The sequence below is a fragment of the Aotus nancymaae genome, unplaced genomic scaffold, assembly GCF_030222135.1.
Source record: "Aotus nancymaae isolate 86718 unplaced genomic scaffold, 86718_ANA_hifiasm-v0.15.2.pri h1tg000053l, whole genome shotgun sequence".
Taxonomy (NCBI): Eukaryota; Metazoa; Chordata; class Mammalia; order Primates; family Aotidae; genus Aotus; species Aotus nancymaae.
The window spans coordinates 9,088,461-9,097,556 of NW_026988467.1; the positions used below are offsets into that span (position 1 = coordinate 9,088,461).

Consider the following 9,096-nt stretch of genomic DNA (forward strand, 5'->3'; position numbering starts at 1 on the left):
CAGGGGTCACCCTGGCCCCAGGAACCTGGCAGAGGCAGGCAGTTCAGCTCTGGTGAGGAAAAGAGGCAATCCACAGCTCACATAGATCCAGCGTGTGCTATGTGTCGAATCCTCTGCCCAGCACACTACAGACGTGGTCTCTTTAAACCTGGCCATGACCCATGAGGAGGAAGGGAGGGAAGTTTATACCCAGAGTGAGGCATCAGTGTCCCCCAGTCTTCTGTCTGCATAGAAGTCCCCAGGACCCAGTCTCACTGACACCGTCTCCTGTGTAGGCCACAAAGGGAGAAGCATCAGGGGCTGATTAAGCAGCCACTTCCGGAGCCAGACTGCCTGACCTGGTCATCACTGATCAGCAGTGTGATCTTGGGCAAATTACTCACCTTCTCTGAGCCTCAGTTTCCCCCAGACACAGGCAGAATAACAGCATGTGTGAATTTTGACTAGTGGCTGGGACATATGGTTGTTACAGTAAAAAAATATATATATATCGTTAAAGATTTCAGGCCCTGTGCAGTGGCTCATGCCTGTAATCCTAGCACTTTGGGAGGGTGAGACCTCCTTTCTTGAAGCCAGGAGGTGGAGAACAGGCTGGGCAACACAGAAAAACTCAAGACCTCCTCTCTACAAAAAAAAGTTTAAGCCGGGCGTGGTGGCTCACACCTGTAATCTCAGGACTTTGGGAGGCCGAGGTGGGCAGATCACGAGGTCAGGAGTTTGAGACCAGCCTGACCAACATGGGGAGATCCTGTCTCTACTAAAAATACAAAAATTAGCTGGGTGTGGTGGCACATGCCTGTAATCCCAGCTACTCAGGAGGCTGAGGCAGGAGAATTGCTTGACTCTGGGAGGCAGAAGTTGTGACGAGCTGAGATCATGCCACTGCACTCCAGCTTGGGCAACAAAGCGAGATTGTCTCAAAAAAAAAAAAAAAGAGTCTAGCCGGGCGCGGTGGCTCACGCTTGTTATCCCAGCACTTTGGGAGGCCAAGGCGGGTGGATCACGAGGTCAAGAGATCGAGACCATCCCGGTCAACATGGTGAAACCCCGTCTCTACTAAAAATACAAAAAATTAGCTGGGCATGGTGGCGTGTGCCTGTAATCCCAGCTACTCAGGAGGCTGAGGCGGGAGAATTGCCTGAACCCAGGAGGCGGAGGTTGCGGTGAGCGGAGGTCACACCATTGCACTCCAGCCTGGGTAACAAGAGCGAAACTCCGTCTCAAAAAAAAAACAAACAAACAAAACAAAACAAAACAAAAGTCTCATGTTGAAATGTAATTCTCAATGTTGGAGGTGGGGTTTGACGGGAGGTGTTAAATCGTGGGGGCAGATCTTCATGAATGGCTTGGTGCCACCCACCTGGTGATGAGTGCGCTCTCACTCTGAGTTCATATGTGATCTGGTCATTTTAAAGTGAGTGGCATCCAGCCAGGCACGGTGGCTCACGCCGGTAACCCCAGCACTTTGGGAGGCCAAGGCAGGCGGGTTTCAAAAAAAAGTAAGGCAGTGTGGGCATCTGGACTGAAGAAACACCCTGGCACCTGGGGCAGGGCTGGTCAAGCAGAAAGGGAGACAAGCTCGAGTCAGTCCCGCTGCTCTGCTCTCTGGGAAATCATGCCCAAGATCCAGAGTTTTGCTGCTCAAAGTGTGGCCCACAAAGCAGGAGCAGCATTTGGGAGCTTGTTATAATGGCAAAATCTGCAGGGCACAGTGGCTCATGCCTGTAATTCTAGCACTTTGGGAGGCTGAGGCAAGTGGATCACCTGAGGTCAAGAGTTTGAGACCAGCCTGGCCAACATGGCAAAAACCCTGTCTCTACTAAAAATACAAAAATTACCTGGGTGTGGTGGCGCACACCTATAGTCCCAGCTACTTGGGAGGCTGAGGCAGGAGCGTTGCTTGAACCCGGGAGGTGGTAGTTGCAGTGAGCTGAGTCGTGCCACTGCGCTCCAGCCTGGCACCTGGCGACAGAGCAAGATTCTGTCTCAAAAAAAAAACAAAACAAAGAATTGATATAATTACCAAATGCACTATGAAGATCCTTTTAGGATGCTTATTTGAACTAATCAATTCTAAAAGGACATTTCATAGACAACTAGAGAAATTTGAATGTAGACTAATGTCTGACTTTGTCAAAAATAACAGAGACAAGAAGATAATAGAATATCCACTTACTTTAAAATGCCAAGAGGCCGGGTGTGGTGGCTCACATCTGTAATCCCAGTACTTTGGGAGGCCAAGGCGGGTGGATTACCTGAGGTCAGGAATTCAAGACCAGTCTGACCAACATGGTGAAACCGCATCTCAAAAAATAAATAAATAAATAAAATAAAAAATAAAGTGCCAAGAGAATAAAAATCCTGTTAATGCAGGCTTCTATATCCAGCTAAAATATCCTTTAAATGAAGGTAAAATTGATGATTTTAGACAATATAAGAGCAAGAGCATTTGTCTCCATCACATGCAACTGCAGATTTCTTTGTTCCCTCTCCATTCCCTGCTTCCCTTGACTAGCCTTAAAAAAAAATGTCTCTAGCAGAACTGCACGATTAGATAGGCTAAAGGAAGTACTTCTGGCCAAAAGGAAATGGTGTAAGATGGAAACATGTTCATGAAGGAATGGAGAGCCCAGACAGGGCAAACACATGGCTGAATAGAAAAGACTATCTTTTCTTCTTTCAAATATCTTGACCATCTGGTAATTTGTAAACTTTTCTTTGCTTTTTTTTTTTTTTTGAGACGGAGTTTCACTCTTGTTACCCAGGCTGGAGTGCAGTGGCGTGATCTCGGCTCACCGCAACCTCCGCCTCCTGGGTTCAGGCAATTCTCCTGCCTCAGCCTCCTGAGTAGCTGGGATTACAGGCACGCGCCACCGTGCCCAGCTAATTTTTTGTATTTTTAATAGAGACGGGGTTTCACCATGTTGACCGGGATGGTCTCGATCTCTTGACCTCGTGATCCACCCGCCTCGGCCTCCCAAAGTGCTGGGATTACAGGCGTGAGCCACCGCGCCCGGCTAATTTGTAAACTTTTCTTAATTTCTTTAAAAGACAACTGTTTGAAACAAAAATATTAGGAGGCTGAGACAGGAGGATCTCTCGAGCCCAGGAGTTTGAGGCTGCAGTGAGCCATGTTGGAGCCACTGCACTCCAGCCTGGGTGAAAAGGTGAGAGCCTGACTCAAAAAAAACAAAACAAGCTGGATGTGGTGGCTCACACCTGTATTCCCAACGATTTGGGAGGCTGATACCAGGGGATTCCTGAAGCAGCCCAGAGGTGGCTCCTGAGAGCAGCGAGCTGGGCCCAGAGCCTCTCTCCAACAGCGTCTCAAGGCTTAGTGTTGCCTTCTCCATGTCGGGCTTACAGAATGAGCCCGGTTTCTCCCAACACCAGGCACGGTGGACATTCACCTTGTTCAGCTCTGCCTGACAGAGGCCCTCCATCCTGCTGGGTAGCAGCAGGTCCAAAGAGCCAGGACTGGGCTGGATGCAGTGGCTCACGCCTGTAAGCCCAGCACTTTGGGAGGCCAACTCAGGCAGATCATCTGAGGTTAGGAGTTTGAGACCAGTCTGGCCAACTTAGTGAAACATCATTTCTACTAAAAATACAAAAAAATTACGGGTGTGGTGGTGCACACCTATAATCCCAGCTACTCGGGAGGCTGAGGCGTGAGCATCCCTTGAACCCAGGAGGGGGTGGTTACACCGAGCCAAGATGGCACCACTGCACTTCAGTCTGGGTGACAGAGTGAGACTCTGTCTCAATAAAAAGAGCCAGGACCAGTGATACATAACTCCATGCGCCCAGCAGCAGAGGGCCCACTCCACCTGGAGCAAGAGGATTAGCAAGGCCAGGAGGACGTACCTGCAGGACAGAGCCCCAAGAGAACATTCCATGGCCTTCCCTTGGCCCAGGATATTCCTCAGGTCCAGGAGGACAGCTCCCACCAAAATCACCAGAGAAACAACACAGGTAGCCAGAATCTGCCACAGAGGCCTGCTGGCTACAGGGATGGAGAGCAGGAGGCTTCTGGGGGTAGAGAGAACACCACTGAGATCCCCAGGGATGGGCAGCTGAACACCAGGGGTTCTGGGATAGGGCCGAATAAGATCTTTCAGTAGAAATAAGAACTTTACAGTAGTTTCCAGGAGGGGCAAGGATTCATGGGAAAGTCACAGCTCCTACCCCCTACAATGGGAGTCAGCAGGGGTCATGACCTGGTATCTAGCATGTGGCCCCAGGCCAAGTTATATTTCTTAATCTGCAATCCCAAATGATGACAGCCTTTATCACATTGTGAGAGTTTAATGAAATAATGTGTATAAAGCTGATAAAGACATACCGGAGACTTGGCACTTTACAAAAGAAAGAGGTTTATTGGACTTACAGCTCCCCATGGCTGGGGAGGCCTCACAATCACGGTGGAAGGCGAGGAGGAGCAAGTCACATCTTACGTGGATGGCAGCAGGCAAAGAAGAAAGAAAGAAAGAGAAAGAAAGAAAGAGAAAAAAAAAGAGAGAAAGAAAGAAAATCCCATTTTAAAACCATCAGATCTCATGAGACCTATTCACTATCATGAGGACAGCACAGGAAAGCCCCACCCTCATGATTTAATCATCTCCCACCGGGTCTCTCCCATAACATGTGGGAATTATGAGAGCTACAAGATGCAATTTGGGTGGCGACAGAAAGCCCTTGGCCCGTGGGAGAACCTCAGTAAATGGGAATCTTTAGATTACAAATAAGGGAAAGTAGTGTCATGGTTAAGGGCATGAACTCTGGAGAGAGACTTCCTCGGTTCAAATCTAGATTCTGGCCTTTACTGTGTGCCTTCACCAATCTGTGCCTCAATTCCTCATCTGTAAAATGGGATGGTAATAACAGTGTGTAACTCCTAGGGTCTTTTTGAGGATTAAAAGGAGTAAAGGTGACTAAAAATAGTTATCATTTATATAGTAATCCCAATATTAACTCTTTTCATTCCGTCTTTTTTTTTTCTTTTTCTTTTCTTTTCTTTTTTTTTTTTTCTTTTTGAGCTAGAGTCTCGTTCTGTCACCTGTGCTGGAGTGCAATGATGCAATCTCAGATCACTACAACCTCTGCCTCCCAGGGTCAAGCGATTCTCCTGCCTCAGCCTCCCAAGTAGCTGGGATTACAGGTGCCTGCCATCGTGCCTGGGTAATTTTTGTATTTTCTATAAAGATGAGGTTTCACCATGTTGGCCAGGCTGGTCTTGAACTTCCTGACCTCAGGTGATCTGCCCGCCTCAATCTCCCTAAGTATGAGCCACCGCACCTGGCCTTTTTCATTCCCTCTTGATCTGGGAGTGGTTACAGTAGCACAAGACCTCCCTCCAACCATCTCTCTCTCTCTCTCTCTCTCTCTCTCTCTCTCTCTCACATACCATGTTTTGGTCAACCTTTCCCTCTCTTGAGGCATCTTCTGAGAAATGCAGACTAGTTGTTACAGCTAAACCAAATATAAATAAGAAAGTGCAGGGCATGATGGCTCATGCCTGCAATTCCACCACTTTGGGAGGCAGAGGCAGGAGGATCACTTGAACCAAGCCTGGCCAACAAGGTGAAACCCCGAATCTACTAAAAATACAAAAATTAGCTGTGTACCATGGTGCAGGCCTGTGGTCCAGCTATTCAGGAAGCTGAGGTGATAACATCCCTTGAGCACAGGAGGCGGAGGTTGCAGTGAGCCATGATCCCTCCAGTGCACTCCAGCCTGAGTGACAGAGCCAGACCATGTCTCAAAAAAAAGAAAAGAAAAAAAAAAGGAAAGGAAATCTAGCTCAGTCACATCCTCTGCACTCCCAAGCCAAGGCGAAATGATGTAAATTTCCGAGGCCTGCGTTTGGCCCACTCTATTCATGGACAACAGCAGAGCATTAACGGGGCTCGTGGGTGGGAGATGGCTTGGGGGCGAAGAGTGGGGACACAGAGGAGGGAAAGAAAGCCGCCTTCTCCAGGAGACCCAGTCGCCTAAGGCTGGCGGAGGCCAAGCGCCAGAGGAAGCACTGCAGAAGCCCCATGGAGCGGCAGGAGGCAGAGGGCCGAGGCTCAGCCAGGCACAGTTCAGGCCAGAGACTTGAATTCTGCCGGCGATTTAGGGGTCGCCTGGGATGGGGGGAGCTGCACCGAATTTTCTGGAGCCGGTGGGCCACGGGAGGGCTGACTCGGGGATCTGGGCTGCCCTGGCCCATGTTCTGGCTCCCAGCCCCCTGGGGTGATGGAAGCTGGCAGGGTCAGGCGTGGGAAAGGGCGGAGAGAGGCTGGTCGGGGCTGCGCTTGAGAAGAGGGAGTGTCTCCGGAAGGTCCGTGTGCTTGGGCGCACAGGGACAATGTCCCGCACCTGCGCTGGCTCTCAGCTTCTCCTTAGGGTGCCTCTGGCCGCCTCTCTGCTCTCACCTCGGCATTTTCCTCTTAGCGCCATAGCCGGAGAGCAAGACTCTGTCCAAGCTGAGCCAAATGTGGCGGGGGAGAGGGGGAGACTAGATCTGCTCTTGCCCCTACCCCAGATCTCAGATCCCTACTTAGCTGCCGGGACCCGAGGGCGCTCCAGGTTGGCTCCCCGGGTCGTATCACTCGCCAAGAGCTCGGGAGCCGCGGCACCAGCACCAGGGGGTCCAGGATGGAGGAACCGCGGAGGCCTCCAAGGGAACATCCGGGCTGAGATTGGCCAGGGAAGGGTAGGGGAGAAGTGGAGCCGCAGAGCCGCCAGTGGATCTGAGGACCCATCTGGATCCAAGGTCGGCCCCTGTCCGCGGTGCTGAAACGCGGGCGCCCGCGGGAGTCGCTGCCAGGACTCATCTCTGGACTCCCTGAGACCCCCAGCCCCGTAGCAATCCCCTACGTAGGATTTGTTTCAAGGGCTCAGACCAGCACAGAGCTTGCCACTCTTCCTTCACTCAGCCTCTGTCCTTGGGTGATCAATTCCTGCTTTCTGTCTCCTAAAATTGTCTCTAGGGCTTTCTCTAGGACCATCGTAGTGCCTCTGAGCAGGCAGCACAGGCTGACCCATCTGATCATTATTTGCACTTTGGTCTTATGCTTTATCCCCTCGAACCCAACAGGTTCCTACTCTCAGATGGGCTGCAGAATTTCCCATCTCCCTGCCTCTAACATTCCTAGGGGACTCTGTTCCTTCCCACCCTCCTATCCTTTGCTTTCAAGTTAGATGAGGTTTGACAATGAGGTCGGTGCAATGCGTCTGCGTCTGGCAGGGGCAGCCACCTTCCTTGGAAATGAGGAGGGAGAATGCAAGAGAGCAGAGAGCTGTGAAAATAGGGGTGGGGCCTTGGGGCTGAGGCATGCCCTCCTGAGCTACTGCAAATTGCAGCCCCCAAAGGCCCAGGTGATGTTATGTAAGGGGCACCCCTTCCACTTTTGGGCCCTTACCTTCCCTCTCAGCTTCTCACCCCTCCACAGTTGGATGCCCCTGTTTGAGAGCTCTTTCTGCTCTCTGCATGGCTCCCCTTATCTCTCTCTCTTTCCCTCCCTTTTCAATATCATTGTTCTTTTATTCTTCTGATTATAAGAATTACTGTTGTTGGGTTAGGTATGGTGGCTCACACCTGTAATACCAGCACTTTAGGAGGCTGCAATGGGCAGATCACAAAGTCAAAAGATCGAGACCATCCTGACCAACATGGTGAAACCCTGTCTCTACTAAAAAATACAAAAGTTAGCTGGGTGTGGAGGCGCGTGCCTGTAGTCCCAGCTACTTGGGAGGCTGAGGCAGAAGAATCACGTGAACCCAGGAGGTGGAGGTTGCAGTGAGCCTAGATCGAGCCATTGCACTCCAACCTGGGCAACAGAGTGAGCCTCCATCTTAAAAAAAAAAAAAAAAAAAAGTAGATTTCTTGGCACAAAAACATTTTTGTACATTTCTATTTCCTTAGGATGTATTCCCACATGTGAAATTGTTGGCTTGAGGTATGGAAACTGTTAAAATACTTTTTTAGGCCAGGCATGGTGGCTCATACCTGAAATCCCAGCACTTTGGGAGGCTGAGGCTGACAGATCACTTGAGGCCAGGAGTTCAAGACAAACCTGGCCAATATGGTGAAACCCCGTCTCTACTAAAAATACAAAAATTAGCCGGGCATGGTGGCACATACCTGTAAGTCTCAGCTACTCGGGAGGTGGAGGCACAAGAATTGCTTGAACCTTGGAGGCAGAGGCTACATGAGCCAAGATCACACCACTGCGCTCCTGCCTGGGCAACAGAGTGATACCCAGTCTCAAAAAACACTTTTTTTAGGGCTTTTGATACCTATCATCAAGTGACATTCTAGTAAGTTGTGCCAGTTCCTATTTTTACCTGTGGTATCTGCATTCTTGTTTCACCACACCATATATTTTATATAGAAGATTTTTAATATATGGAACGCTTCGCAAATTTGTGTGTCATCCTTGCGCAGGGCCCATGCTAATCTTCTCTGTATCGTTCCAATTTTAGTATATGTGCTGCCGAAGCGAGCACTCTGAATTTTATATTTTAAAAGTATTTGCTAATTTAATAGATGGGATGTGACATTCAGAGTTGCTTGTATTTGGAGTCCTTTGATTACTAGTAAGACGAAACATGTTTCCACATATTTATTAGACATGTACATTTCTTCTGGAAAATTTTTCTCTCTCCTATCAATGATTTTCTATTACAGTTTAGTATTTATCTCATTAAGCGCTTTTTCATTTTTGTTTTTGTTTTTTCTGTAGATATGACGTTTCACCAAGTTGCCCAGGCTGGCCTCAAACCCGTGGGCTCGAGTGATCCACTGTCCTCAGCCTCCCAAAGTTCTGGGATTATAGCGTGAGCCACCCCACTCAGCTTTATCTCATTAATTTGTAAGGCCTTTTGATATAGTACAATTGTTAACCCTTTAGTGTATTACAAGTATTATTCTGGTGGGATGCTTACATTTTTGCTTATTTTTGACACACAGAATTTTAAAATGCCAAATATATTTACATTAACTTTTTTAAGCCTCGGCATAGTGGCTCATACATGTAATCCCAGCACTTTGGGAGGCTGAGGCAAGGGGATGGCTTGAGTCCAGGAGTTCAAGACCAGCCTGGGCAACAT

The 9,096-nt window shown here is 49.1% G+C and overlaps 1 non-coding gene across 1 annotated transcript; it reads right to left on the reverse strand.

Annotated features, from left to right (window-relative positions):
• Window positions 1–8,386: 8,386 nt before the first annotated feature.
• LOC135269614 (U6 spliceosomal RNA) lies at window positions 8,387–8,493 on the reverse strand. The gene has a single exon (XR_010337863.1). It is a non-coding gene; the product is annotated as a U6 spliceosomal RNA (small nuclear RNA).
• Window positions 8,494–9,096: the final 603 nt, after the last annotated feature.